This window comes from Aphelocoma coerulescens, chromosome 2 (genome assembly GCF_041296385.1).
Source record: "Aphelocoma coerulescens isolate FSJ_1873_10779 chromosome 2, UR_Acoe_1.0, whole genome shotgun sequence".
Taxonomy (NCBI): Eukaryota; Metazoa; Chordata; class Aves; order Passeriformes; family Corvidae; genus Aphelocoma; species Aphelocoma coerulescens.
The window spans coordinates 167,053,431-167,067,930 of record NC_091015.1 but is presented as its reverse complement, the minus strand read 5'-3'; positions in this window follow the sequence as shown (position 1 = coordinate 167,067,930).

Below are 14,500 nucleotides of genomic sequence, written 5' to 3'. Positions count from 1 at the left end.
GGCTGGGACAGACATTGGATTAGGAGTTATTATCCCTCTCCAATTATAGCAACGCCTAATCCAGGGATGATGCTTTTGACAGGTGGAGATGAGTGATGGATCCATCCCTCCTGACATTAAGGCGCTTCCAGTGGCTCCGGAGCTGTCCAGACTTCCCGTTATCCACAGGGATCTCGGCTCTGCTCCAGGTGAGGTCCTTGCGGCTGCTGGACGCTCACCTTCAGCTGGAGATAAAAAACCCCTTTGATCCCACAAAAAATTCTGGGAAAGCATTTCCAGCAGGGACGAACAGGAGGGATCACATCCAGGCCCTTTTTCCTGGGGAAGGTGGCTTTGGGACACAGCGGCTCCAAGGATTTTTCCTTTAGTGCAGCACCTGACTTGGCACTTTTGCATCTGTGTCCTAACGAAGCAGTGATTAATTATAACTGGGCTCTTCCGAGACGAGCCAGCACATCCCAAACCTGGCCCTGACTCCCCCGGAGCGGGCCCGGGCTCTCTCCTCTCCCCCTTCCTTTCTTGTTTTTCCACTCCGCCTTCCCTCTCCCACTAAATTAATCTCCATTGCTCCAAAGGTCTCTCTGGCACACGCCGCTGACCCAAGCTCAAATTGATTTTTTTCCCTCACCTCTCGCTGTTTTCTGCCAGCAAAGCACAGCGAGGATTTTTTTTTCCCCCACCTGGAATTATTTTGATTTTTTAGTTTTGGAGGGACTAAACTTTGACCCTTTAGAAGTGAAAAGGAATTATTTCCATGCAGGGAGTGGGGAAGGAGCCTGGAGGGTTGGGGGCACTGTTTTATGGCTGTTTAAGGGGTGAAGTTATCGAGGCAGCTCCTGGGGATTCATTTTTCCTGCTTTTTCCCCTGCTTGTCCCGATCCAGCCATGGGTTAAGGCCACTGATTTCTCCTGTTCCAAAAAAATCAAGGGAAAAACATCCTGTTCTGTGGCTCAGAGATACTCTGGTGGCCCTGGTTTTCCCATTTTTTGGAAAAGCCTTCAAATTAGAAAGAAATTCCTTACTCGGATGGTGAAACACTGGCACAAGTTGCCCAGAGAAGCTGTGGCTGCCCCTGGATCCCTGGAAGTGTCCAAGGCCAGGCTGGATGGGGCTTGGAGCAATCTGGGATAGTGGAGGGTGTCCCTGCCCATGGAAAGGGGAGGAATTCCATGATCTCTGAAGGTCACTTCCACTCCAAACCATTCCCTGATACCACGATTTACCTTCCACCATCCAAATCCTCCCACTGACCAAAATGAGGCTCCTTTGGCAAATCCCTGCTTTTGAGGAGGTTTTCCAAACCTCTGGGAAGAACTGGAAACATTTCCTGTGTGTTTTCCTCCAAAGGGTCCCGTGCCTTTATGACAAAGGAATTAAAATTTTCCCATAAAAGAAGAAATCTTCCTGCAGATGTGGAGCAGGATGGTGGCATGAGACCTGATCCATCTCCACTTCCAATTTTTCCTCTTCAGAGAGGAGGATCTGCCAGCATGGGCAGGAAATATCTCCATGAAGGAGAAGGAAATATAATTATTATCCCTGTTCCATAAATTAGGGATGAATTAGGGAAAAAGCAGGTTCGTGGTGTTTGAGGAATTCCCAGGATGTCCCTACGGCACCAGCTCCCATTGGGAACACAGTGACTGCCAAGGGAAAGGAGGTGGACGTAGGGAGCAGGAGGAACAAGGAAAATCAAGGAATGATTCCGATCCAGTGGTTTCCAACTTGAGGTTGAGGCACCAGGGAATTTCTCCTCCTGGGAAGTTGGAGAGGGATGGGGAGATGAATCTGGGTGCTTGATCCAGCTTTTCCTGCCTGGGAAAGGCACTGGGAGAGGGAACATGGCTGGATCTGCCCTGCTAGGACCCTCCCAGGAATTCCCCATCTCTTGAGGGGTCTCACCTTCTCTTCCCTCTCCGGAGTCTGGACACGCTGCAGGAACACCTCTCATGGAGGAGCACGTGGGAGCTTTAATCCTGGATAAAACATTCCAACATCCCACTTGGCGTGGCAGGGCCTCTTCCCTCCGTGCACAGCATTCCCAGGCTGCTCCTGGATACGGGGCAGGATGCGCTGGAATGTGTTCCATGGAATGAGAGCAGCGTCCCCAGCCCTGGCACAAAACAATGGATTCATCTTGGCCAAAGCTCAGGAAAACAGGACCCTATGGATCTTCTCATTCCAGGGCTTGGACAAGGACCCAGCGAAGCTCTTGGGAGAGGCACTGAGGGCAGTGTTGAACTGCATCAAAATCCAAGGAATTTTGTTCAGGGAAGGGTCTTCCCACTTTTCCTTGGTCCAAGTGGGTCTGAGAGATGAGTGGGAATGTTTGAAAGCTTGGCCTGGTCCCATCACGGGATTTGGGAGCAGCATCCTGGCAGGGACGGGACACTCAGCTCCTTTCCAAGGGTCAGCCTGGTGTTGGATTTCAAATTCCAGAGCCCAGGTGGGGAAGCTGCTCCCAAAATTCCTCGGTGCAGCCAAGTCAGCAGCTTGGGAATTGGCTCCTCAGCAGGACCTGGGGGACATCTCAAGGCCAACGCTCCCACAGAGGCCACACGGGGCTGGGGACACCAGGATGTCACACAGAGCGTGGCGTGCCTGGGGTGGGACGGGTGGAGTGGAGGGAAAAGGGAAAGCAAGAAGTGCAAGGAATTTTGGATGGACTCATCCCTGAATTTGTATAGGACTGGATCTGGGATAGGTGGCACTGGTTGAGTGTCCCCTCTGGAAGTGTCCTGGGGACATCTGTTCAGCAGGCTCCTGCTGAGGAGCACCTTGGGATTGAGACGTTCAGGACACCTTTTCCTACATCCCTAAAGCAGGAATTCTGGGGACAGTCCCTGATCCAAGAGGTGTCCCAGAGGGAGAGAGATGGGACCTTCAGGAGGGAGACAGAAGGGGAACCTTGGGATCAGCCATTCCCTAAACTTTGCTCCTTGCTTGGAGCTGGGAAATCCAGCTCCTCCTGTGGTTCTTTACCATTGACACTTCCCATTCCAGAGTCTGGTGGTTTCAGAAATGGGTTGAAACATCCTAAAAGGGAATATTTTGGGACTCATCTCCTGGACAAAACAGATCCAGGTGGTTTTGTGGTGTCCTCAGGAGCTGCTCAGGTTTCTTCGGCTTTGCTGTGCCAAAAAACCTGGAATGGAGGGCAGGAAAAGGGAGAAGTGGTGGGGAGGAGGAGGATTCCCAGCAGAGCTGCTGAGAAATACTGGGATGAAAATTCCTGTGTAATCCTGGCCTGCAAATGAGGATCTGGAGCAGCTGGGAAAGGCTTCAGGGAAGGATGGAGGCCTGGAGCTTCCCATGGGATATGGTGGAGTTGGAGTTGTGTCACCATCAAGTTTTTTGGGATGTGTCCATGGCACAGCTGAGGGGATTGGTGTGGGAAGTCTCCAGCTATCCAGGAATGACCAAAAATAGACACAGCCCTGCTTCCAGAGCCTTTGGAAAAGCTGGAAAATGATAGGAATGCAGGGAGTCATGCCAGGTTAAAGCCAGGGACAATAGGATGATGCTGCAAGCCTGGAGGATAAATCCGTGTTGGCATCCCCTCCTTGGAACAGGATCCCCAGGGAATGGCCACAGCTCCAGGCTGCCAGACATCAGGAAAAGTTTGGAAAACACTCTCATGGTGGAACTCTTGGAGTTTTCCTGTACAGGGCCAGGAGTTGGATTCGATGATCCTTATGGATCCCTTCCAAACCCAGATATTTTGATTCTCCTGAAGATCAGCTGGAATCAGGTTGGGAATTGGGGTGATGGAGAGATGGCAAACAGCAGGGAAGTCTCCAAATGGAGAATCCACTGGAAACCTGGGTTTTCCATCCCAGGAGAAGATGGGTTGCTTCAATCCCAAGGATCCAGGAAACCCCAGCCTTCCTGAGGTTTTCCATGCTCTCACGGCTTTTCCATCACTCATAAGGACGTTCCTGGGATGGATCTCTCACATTTTTGGGAACAAGTGGAGGAATCACTCCCAAATGTCTCATTCCCAATCCACTCCCATCAATTCCAGGGATTTTGTGTCCGTTCTGCTGAGCTGGTTGGAATTCCAGGTGTGAGTTGGCAGCATGGATCACATGAGCAGAGGGAAAACTTTCCTCCAGACATTGCTTCCCTTGGGTTTTGGATGGAAAAACCCAGAGCGAATCCACAAAAAAATTCCCCGTCCTGAGAAAACATTGCTGCGGATTTTAATCCCACCAAATTCCAGGCTGGATCAGGCCAGCCCCATTTTCACTCCTGAATTAACTAAAAATCCATTAATAAAGGCACAAAAATCCTTGGATTTACCTCAGGTGAGTTTTTCTCTCATTCATCTTTATTTTTCCTGAAATTCTCTGTTTTCCACGAGAAAATGAAACAGCCTTGATTCCCAAGTTTTTCCCTAAATGAAAACACTTCCTAAAAAGCCACCAGAGGAAACCACTTGGTTTTAGACATAGACACAGAAATAATATTATGGAACCATAAGTTCATTGGAATATCTGTGGAATTTGGGCTGTTAAAGCCCATCCGAACACCACTTTTTTCTGGGAATTTTGTTTAAATAACAAATTCCAATTCCCAACTCCTTCTTATTCAAGTTCTGCAGGGTTTTCACCTTTATTTTCATTCCTCTTCTCCTTTTTTTTCCCCATTTAAAAAACCCATCATATTTTCATTGGCTATTCCTGAAGGAAATCTACCATGAATCCACCCAAATCCCACAACTGAGGGCCACCAGGTGTGTGGGGACAATCCAGCAAGAATTCCACAGATGGATTCCTGAGGGGACGTGAAAATCTCCGTAAAATATTGGCCGTGATTCCCTTTTGGTGGAGCTGGAATGTTTTACATCCAGGTAGGATCACGGAGGAAGCGTGGGATCATGAGCTTGTTTCCACTCCATAAATCCAGGACTGGGGGATGTGGCTGGGACTTTTCCAGCTGTAGATTTTTGGAATTGTAGGAGTAGGAGCAGTGGTGCTCATATGGAGATGTTGGGAAGCATCATCCAGACTTTTCCAGTTGAAATCCGTGAAAATCTGCTCAGGCCACAAAAATCCTTCCTGGTTATCACCAGCGAGGATGGGCACAAGGAAAACATTCCATGGGGAGGGGTCAGATGAGGGATGAGATGAGTGGGAAGGATTTGGGAAGAGGGCAGGATTGTGGGATTCATTTCCCAGACTGGAAGGAGACCCTCTCCTGCTGCTGGAAGCTCTGGAAAAATGGGATTCATCCCTACCTTGTTGCAGGAAGGATCCATCCCTGCCTGAGTTGCAGGAAGGATTTCAGACTTCCAGGATTTGCTGCAGGACACAAACCACTCAAATCTCCAAAATCCTGGATTTTCCCTCTCCAAGGCTGCTCCCAAAGCAAAGCAGCTCCATGGGCAAACAGGGAATTTTGGGAGTGTGCAGATCTCCAGGATTATTCCTGACCACCTGAGGTCCTGCTGAGCTGGACCTCTCTGGTCCTGCCCCTCCTGATCCAAGTCTTGCACAGGAATTTTACGATTCCAGGATTCCAAAGGATGAGGAAAGGGTTAAGAGGATCGGGAGCTGCTCAGGGCTCCCTGCTGTGGGGCTGGAACTGGGGGTTAAGGACACTCCCGGGAATTCTGCTTCATCCACAGCCCATTTCCAGAGGCTTTTTCCAAGCTTTATTTACCTGTTCAATATCAGGGAGCAATTCCCACTGCAGCCTTAACATTCCATGCTCCAAAGTGCCAGCTCCACAAAAACCCCCGTTCCCTCTTAAAGGAGCACATTCCATAACCCCCTGCATCCCTCCGTGGGGCATCCATGCATCCCTAAAAACGCTCCACGAGGGACCAGCCGGCTGCAGGGACCATCTGTGCATGGATTTGCACACACAGCACTTTTCCAGGGAATTTGCACTCCTGGAGTCGGATCCAGCCCCTCTCCTGCAGGAAAAGCTCATCCATGGAAGCAAGGACTGAGCACACACAGGGAATTGGAGGGGTTTTCCTCAAATGCTGCCTGGGTGGGAATTCCAAACTGCTCATTCCAAGCCCTCCTGGCTCTGAATGTGTCCCTTGGAGGTTTTCCAGGGAGGTGTGGAAATGGGCGGGAAGGGAGGGAAAAGCAAAGGACGGCAAAGAAGGGGTGAGAAGAAGAATCCCAGAGCTCTCTGGGAATTTTCAGTGGGATCTGGTGAGCTCCAGGGAAAAAATGGGGCTGGAAAATCATAGCCAGGACGAGGAGATGCTCCAAGGTGGAGATTCCATGTCCCCAGCAATGTGTCCGTGATCCATAGGGACAGACAAGGCTCCGAAGGCCTCGCTCAGCCCTGGGTACTGAATCGAGGAACACCATTCCCAAACCCTGCGGGCATCCCGGGATTCCTTGAGCCACGAGTGGATCCCAGTGCGTGACATCCCTGTCCCTCCTCATCCCTGGATTGCATCTGTTGGGATCTGGGGTGAAAAATCCCATCTCATCCCACCCTCATCCCAATTCCCATCCCGAGGTGTGATCCTTGCGCCAGCTGCGATCCTTCACTGCTGCTCCATTCCCTAGACAGGTGCTTTTTCCCAGAAATCAGGATAATTCCAGGGGTTTTCTGGGACCGGGATGTCCCCCTGCCCCTGTGCCAGATGTGCTCCACAGCTGACAGCTCCAGCTGCTGGTGACTCCTCGGCTCATGCCGGGCTGATGGATGGATTTTCCTGGCAGGAAATCACTGGCGGCAGCTCCACCGATCCATCAGCTGCTCCTTGCTCCCCATTTTCCCCTTTCCCAGCTGAGCTTGGCATCCATGGCCTTTCCCCAAGGCTTGGAAAGCCTGGGAATGGGGACAGAGCAAGGAAGGGAGGAGCTGTTCCCAGGAAATTGGGACATCCTGGTGGGATTCACGCTCCCCAGGGCTTGACGTGGTTTCAGTGCTTCCAAACCTGCCAGGAATCATCTCCACATCCATCTTTTTATTCCCAGATTTTGGATGTGAAACTCTTCTGGGCAACACCCCAGTTGTGGGATGGGTTTTGCTTCCTTGGAAAGCTGGATATGAGGGGGGTTCCTGCTTTTCCCTCCGTCCCTGAGGCTGGAAAAGTGGTGGTGGAGAGGGACAGTGGGGCTGGAGAAGTGATCCCGCTGGGAAGCTGCTCCCTGCTCCTTGGCAGAGCCGGGCTCCACAGAGCCTCGGGATTAATGCTTGTCCTTGCACTTCTGATGGAATTCTGTCTGCTGTGGAGGAGCCGGCTCGCCTGGTACTTTTCCTGCTGGAGCCGGAATGCCGGGACAGGGAAAATCCTGCAAGGTGAGGGGGAAGGTGCTGGGGCTCCAGCTTGGATTCCTCATGGCATGGGAGAGCAGCTCCAATGGGAATGCTGACCTGGATTTAGAGGGGGAAAAGAGAAAATTCTTCCATTCCAAGGGAAAATGTGGATAGGGCGGGATGAGGTTCTGAACAACCTGATCTAGTGATGGTATCCCTGATTATTGCAGGGAATTGGACTGGATGACCTTTAAAGGTCCTTCCCAAAACCATCCTGAGCTCATGGAACAGGAGCACAAAATTCCAGCCCAGCTCTGAGCCAAGACCTTCCTGTTCCCTCTGGATGAGGTTTAAGAGCCCAGCTGGTATTCCCAGCTCCCAGGAGCATCCTGGCACCTCAGGAAGGGTCTCCCTGGAGAGGGGACACCCAGGATGCTGCATCCACAAAAGAACTCCTCTTTTCCACCCTCTTCCTTTGTTGGGATCAATCGATACGTCCGGATCTAATGAGCCTCAGGAGCAGAGTCCGTGTGGGCTTGGGCAGGGTAATGGATGGGAAAAGCCAGTTCAGCAAGAGGAAAAGTGGGAAAAAAGGAAGGAAAAATCAATGGGAAGGATTGGGATGACATCATAGCTCCATTATTATGACATCAGCCCCACTCCAAGGATTTATCACTCTGGCCGTGATTTTCCTCGGAGCCTCCTGCCCTTCTCATTCCAGAGCTTTCCCAAAGCAGCTCCTGGCTTAAAAAGCAGGGAACAGCGACATTCCAAAGCCTGTGGCATCCTTGTGGCCTCCCCATCCATTGCAGGGGTTCCCAGAGGAATTTGGGAAACAGCGCTGCTGGCTCTTCCCTGTTTTCCTTTTCACCTTTCATCCTTTGGGAATGAGCCTTGGAATCTTCCTGAGCCTGATCTCCTTTCTCCAATCATGTTTTCATCCTCTTCCTTCCCTTCTGTGGAGAAAAACAGGGAAAGCAGAGCCCAGACCTCTTGGAACAGGCAGGTTCAGGGATCGAAACCCTTCTTTCCATCATCTGTTCCACCTGTCCTGGTATCAGGATAGAAATCCAGCTGGATGAGCTTCCCACTTTCCCAGCTTCTTTTCCCATCCCTTTCTGCTGAGTTTGGCTGGAAAAAACATCAGGATGACACAACACCTGCAGCATTTCCCCGTGGATAGGGAAGGGAAACGGCTATTTTGGGATACCCAACCCACAGGAATAATCATAGTTGCCTCGGCCTGATTCAAAGGAAAGATTAAAAAAAAAATACATTTAAAAAATCGGGATGAAGTCAACACACCCCAAATTGGGTAATTAAGAATTCCAAGTCTCTGTAGGATCATTATCCAAGCAGCATTCCACGTGGATGGCAATTTTTAATGGCTGTTCCAGCACTTTAATATCCACTTTAATCTATCCGTGTTTTCCAGCACATGGACCCAGGGCAGGGAGGCAGATTTGGGCTCAGCAAGGATTAAATTATGGGATTGCATCCCATCAAAAGCTGAGGGAACACCTCCCATCCCTCAGCCTGGTGATTAGGGAAGATAAAAGATAAGGGGCAGAGCAGAGCTGTCCCCACGTGCCTCAGTTTCCCATCCCTGTGGAGCAAATCCGAGGGATTTAGGGGCTCCAAGCCAACCAGGCACGGGAAAAGCCACATTTTCAGGCAGGGCTGACCTGAATCCAAGGAAAACTTGGCCAGATCCTTGCATGCCGCAGAACCCTCCCTGTTTTCTCTAAGCTTTGAGCCACCTCCCATCCCAACCAGCTCCCACTGCGGGAACAGGCACTGAATTCCCCACTCTCCCAGTCCCACCTGCTGGTAATTTTTGAGCTTTGCCTGGTGATGACTCCCTGGTTTTCCTCACGTCCCACACCATGGGAACAGCTCTGTTCTCCCGGTTAAACCTGGATTTGTTGTCTGATCCCGAAAATTCAGCACTTCCAGGCTACGGAGGTGTTGAGGCCGCACCTGATTTCCTGCAGGGCTGGGCAGCATCCAGATGTGCAGGGCTGGGCTGGTATCCAGCTGTGGCAGGCTCTGGATTCCCATGTGGAGCTCAGCATCCAGATGTTCTGGATTCACTTTCCAGCTGTGCCAGAGACATATCCAGCTGTGCCAGGCTCCTCATTCCTGCGTAGGATCCATGCCCAGCTCAGCATCCAGCTGCGCAGCATCCAGCTGGGCAGAGCATTCCAGGATTCCGCATCCAGCTGTGCAGGATTGTCCCGGGGAGTTCTGGCCGTATGAGGCAACAGGTTTGGAATTATTTTGGATACATGTCAGCCATTCCCACTAAAAGAGAACTCCTGGGAGAGGCAGAGACAATCCACAGCTGGTGACTGACAGGGATTCACTCCAGGGAAAGGGCAGGGAAAATGTGGGGAGAATGGGAATGTCTCATCCCTGAGATATTGTTGGGCTGAGATCTTTCCCCAGGGAATTTTCTTTTAACAAAACATTTTCCAAAGAGCTTTTCCTTGCCTGGAAGAAAATGATACTTGTGTATTATGGGAGTTGCAGTTTGGTTTTCCTTCAGAAAGTTGGGATTCCCAGCTGAGCTGGTGGCTGGAGGTGACAATGCCACCACCCTGCCCTGTCCCCCGGGCTCCGGAGGTGGGAATTTCCCCAGGGCTCGGCAGCACAAGGTTATGGACTCCGTGATTTTTAATTAATGCCATTGACTCGGAGCGTGTTGGGAAAGGGGAGGGCCTGGAACGGGAAATTGTCCCTTGGAGGGACAAAGCCTGACAACCTTGTCATCCCCAATTAGCGGCTAATTACCTCCATGACAAACATCTTTATTAATCCAATTAATAGCATGGGTGGCGTGACCTCAGCAGAGCTGCTGACTCAGGGTGGGGCTCGCCAGGAGCAGCAGGGGGGGAGGAAGGAGTGAATTCCTCCTTTCCCAACTCCTCTTCCTCACTAATCCATGGCTGATTCCCATTGATCTCCCAGCCTGATCCCAAATATTTCCTCTTTCATTTCTCCTTTCCATCCATCTGCTTCTTGTCTGCTTGTCCCCTTGTTCATCCACCTGCCAACAGTTTTTTTGGGAAAAATAACCCCAGCTCTGGGTGTTAAGCCGTGGGTCATGACGATCCAGGACACTGGGATGTCTCCCAGCTGGAATGTTCTGCTCATCCCTGGTGACCCGCAAAGGTCTCAGTGTGCAAAACTTCCCTGGGTGGGGAAAAGCTCGGGAGAGATGGAGAAATGGATGGATGGAGCGATGGATCAATGGAAGGATGGAGGTGGGTGGATCTATGGATAGATGGATTGATGGGAAGAGAGATGGATGGATGGATGGATGGATGGATGGATGGATGGATGGATGGATGGATGGATGGATGGATGGACTGACTGATGGATAGGTGGATGGATGGATAGATGGATAAATAGGGAGCTGGACTGGTGGATAGATAACTGATAAGAGGTGAATTAATGGACTGATGGAGGACTGGATATTGATGGGATCGGAGCAAACGGATTGACGCCGCCGATGTGGATGGGACCAGGAATTCAATGGGAACAGCTGGACACTGAAGGGTCACTGGAAGGCCACATGCAGGTTGGACAGGAGGGATGAAAATCCCTCACCCCTCCAGTGAGGCCAGTGCTTCCCAGTATGGATGGAGGCACTTCCAGCACTTCCCACTGGACTTTGTGGATCCTCATCCCCCATCCTGCAATGGGAACATCCAAACTGTGACGTCCCCTCTCAGGCAAGGCACAATCCCAGGGAGCTGCTGGTGTCCCCCAGGGAAGCACCACTGAATATCCCACATTCCCAGGGCCACCACTTGGGCTGGGAATTGCTGCAGGAGTGGGGTTTTTTCCCAGCTCTCTTGTGGAGCAAACTCTCTTCTGTCTTTCCCCACAGATGGAGCCTCAATTAAATTCGGGAATCCATTTTTTAATAGGACTTTCACCTCAGCTCCCTGCTGGGCCATTAAAGCCATTACGGCAGAGTTAAGTAAGGAATCCTGGGAGCCTCTGGAGCTGTCATCCCATGTTTATGGCCCAGGCAATGTTTGCTTTATTAAAGATTCAGGAGCCATTTCCGAACGCCTCCGTTCTGTCCTTCCCATTAAAGGCCGGACCCCCACGAAAGAGTGGCTGCAGGGAAAAAGAGGATTGCTCCTGAGATGGAAAAACAAATAGGATGGGATCTTTGGGGGAGTCTAAGGGCATCGCAGGAGTCAGAGAAAAAGGGAAGAGGAGAGGCAGGAGTTTCATCCCAAAGCACTGCTGGGTGTTGCAAGAGGAAGTTTTTCCAGCTGGTGCAAGATTTGGTTTTCCCAGGTTCCCAGAAGCTGAGCCAGATCCAGAGGCAAATCCCTGCCTGGCCCAGCCACACAGGTTGCCCAGAGAAATTGTGGATGCCCCACCCCTGGAAGTGTTCAAGGCCGGGTTGGATGAAGCTCTGGGATAGGGAAAGGTGTCCCTCTCCATGGTGGGGGTTGGAATGGGATGGATCCCAAGCCAGACCATTCCATGATTCTGTGATCCGGCCATGCAGAGTGAGGTGACACCATCTGGGCTTTTTCTGAGCCATGAATGTGTCCCCACTGACTTCCAGGTCCTTAAAATTCCCTTCTTCCCACCACAATCCACCCTTTCCCTATTCCATGACCCTCCTCTTTTGGACTATAGAGCACAGACCCTTCAAAAACACCGATATCCTACAGAAAATAGGGATCCAAGGAGATTCCCTTCTCCATCCTTGTCCCGCTGCCAGGCCAGCTCCACCTGGGCCAGGTCTAAACTGCTTCCACATGGGAGACACTCGTTCCCATCTGTGGGAATATGATCCAGCACTCCCCAGGGATCACCCACGGGATGGGATAAGGGGTTATCCCCAGGTTATCCCACTTGTTCCCATGCACGGGAAGGTGGTCAAGCACTCCCCATGGATCACACATGATGGGGATGGAAGGGGAGAGAACGGGATGGGATAAGGGGTTATTCCTAAATTATCCCCAGGTTCCCATGCATGGGAAGGTGGTCAAGTAGTCCCCAGGGGTCACACATGGGATGGAATGGGATGGGATAAGGGGTTATCCCCAGGTTATCCCACTTGTTCCCATCATGGGAAGGTGGTCAAGCACTCCCCATGGATCACACATGGGATGGGATAAGGGGTTATCCCCATCCCAGCTTTCGTTCCCAGTAGGAAGCAGCTGAGGATGAGGGGCCTTGGGGACAGGCAGGTCCCTGCTGGTGGCACCTCCTCTCCCACCCCAGCTGGACAGAGGCTGTCGGGCAGCACCAAGGGAATTTCTGGTGCTGAGCACCCTTGAGTGCACCTGAACCCCCACCCACATGACACCCAGGGGTGGCCAGAGGACGTGGAGCCACACCTGTGTCCCACATGTGACAATTTGGGACCGGGGTGGCTCAGGGTGACGAAGGGATGTGGAGAACAGGACCCAGCGTGTCCCAACTGTGCCCTCTAGTGCAGCTCCACCAGGTGCCATCGCCACTCCTGAACCTGCTGGTGTCACCCCCGCAGGTCCCCGTCCTCCAGCGGACGTCCCCAGCCCTGGTGGCTCTGGTGGCCTCACACCCCCCTGATGAAGCCCCCCTTGGTGGCCCTGATGAACTTCCCAGTGTTTGCTGTCACCTGAGGTGACACAGAAGGGATTTTGTACCTCCAAGGTCCTGGGAGGACAGGGCTAGGAGGGGACCTGCAGCCAAGAGCTGACCTTGGAAATCTCAGCGAGCACCTTGGCAAAGCTTTTAGGGCCAGCCCAGGGGAGCAATTCCCTCTCTGCAGCCCTACAGGGGGGCGAGGCTCTTTTAGGAGGAGGGTGGTGCTCTCAGTGCTGCCGGGAGAATTCCACCCCTTTTTTCATGGGACGGCTGGAGTTTGCTACGAGCTCAGGGCGTAGCTGCATCGCAATGCTCGGCTTCACTCCTTGCATACTTTTCCCAGCACGATTTTGCAGGATATAGGGATTAAAACTGCTATTAGTGCCTTTTTTTGGGATGCACTGGGCTCCAAAGCACCCCAGGGACACCCGTGCCCACCCTTAGGTGCCAGCGTGGGTGGGGGGGCCCGGCTGGTCAGATTTTGGGGGGGGGGGGGGGGGGGGGGCTGTGGGCAGTGGGTGCATTGTACAGGGAGCTGCTGCCCTCCAGTGGGCTCAGGATGGAGAGGAGGCTGGAATTCCACACGGATGCTCGGGAAGGCAGAGGTGGCGCTGAGGATGTCCCGTCCCACGGGATAGAGCGAGCGGCGGACAAGGGATCCCGCAGGCAGAGCAGGAGAAACCCTGGAGCAGGAGAAATCCTGCTTTGCCCCATCCTGCTCCTGAGACAATCCCACTGACCTGCTCCTGGACCAGGAGTGGTTGGAGGCAGCTCCAGCCCCTGATCCCTCTAAAAAATTCCAAATTTTATTAGCAGTGAGAGCAGCTGGCAGGGCTCCAGCGTCCCACCAGCAAACCACATCAACCCCGTAGCTCTTTTCCCTCTGTTATCCCAGGGAAAGGCAGGAGCATGGATTTGGAGCCAGTGACAGCTCCAGAGGAGCCTTTGTGGGTCACGGTGCCAAAGGGATGTGAAGGGACAAGGACACCACAGGGGCCTTCTCCTCTTGTGTTGTGCCATCAATGAAGGAGGGAATTAAATCCCCTTCCCGAAATCCAAGGGCTGGGAGATTTTTGTTATGGAGGGTGAAGCTCCAAGAGGAGGAAAATCAGAAAATTTGGGTGAATCCCTGTGGGTTTGCTGGGCTCTCCAGGATGGGGTTTCCAGGCTGGTGGCCACCACTGTTTTCCTATTCAGGGGCCCTAGAATTCCTTAGGGATTAAAAAAAAAATCCCCAAAATCCTCTTTCCATCTCCCTTCTGGTCATAAGAGCTGCATGAACTCATCCCAGTCCAGGATAGCCAAACATTCCTTGGCTCCTGATTTCCCAGGAGCTCCTCTCTGCACGGACAGAGAGAACCTCAACTTCTTGGTTAATGTAAAGTTACTTTTGCCCTATTTTTTGTGGGTTTTACCCCAGTTGGCCCCCACCACAAACCCCTTCCCACCATGCTGGAAGGGCTGATCCATAGGCTGGGAGATTTTTATTATGGAGTGTGAAACTCCAAGAGGAGGAAAATCCAACCTCAAGGGCAGGAAAATCGGCTGAATTCCCTTGGGTTTGCTGGGATCTCCAGGATGGGGTTTCCAGGATGTTTTCTGACTCAAGGGCCCTAAAAATCATCGGGGATTAAAAAAATACCAAAAATCCTCTGGTCA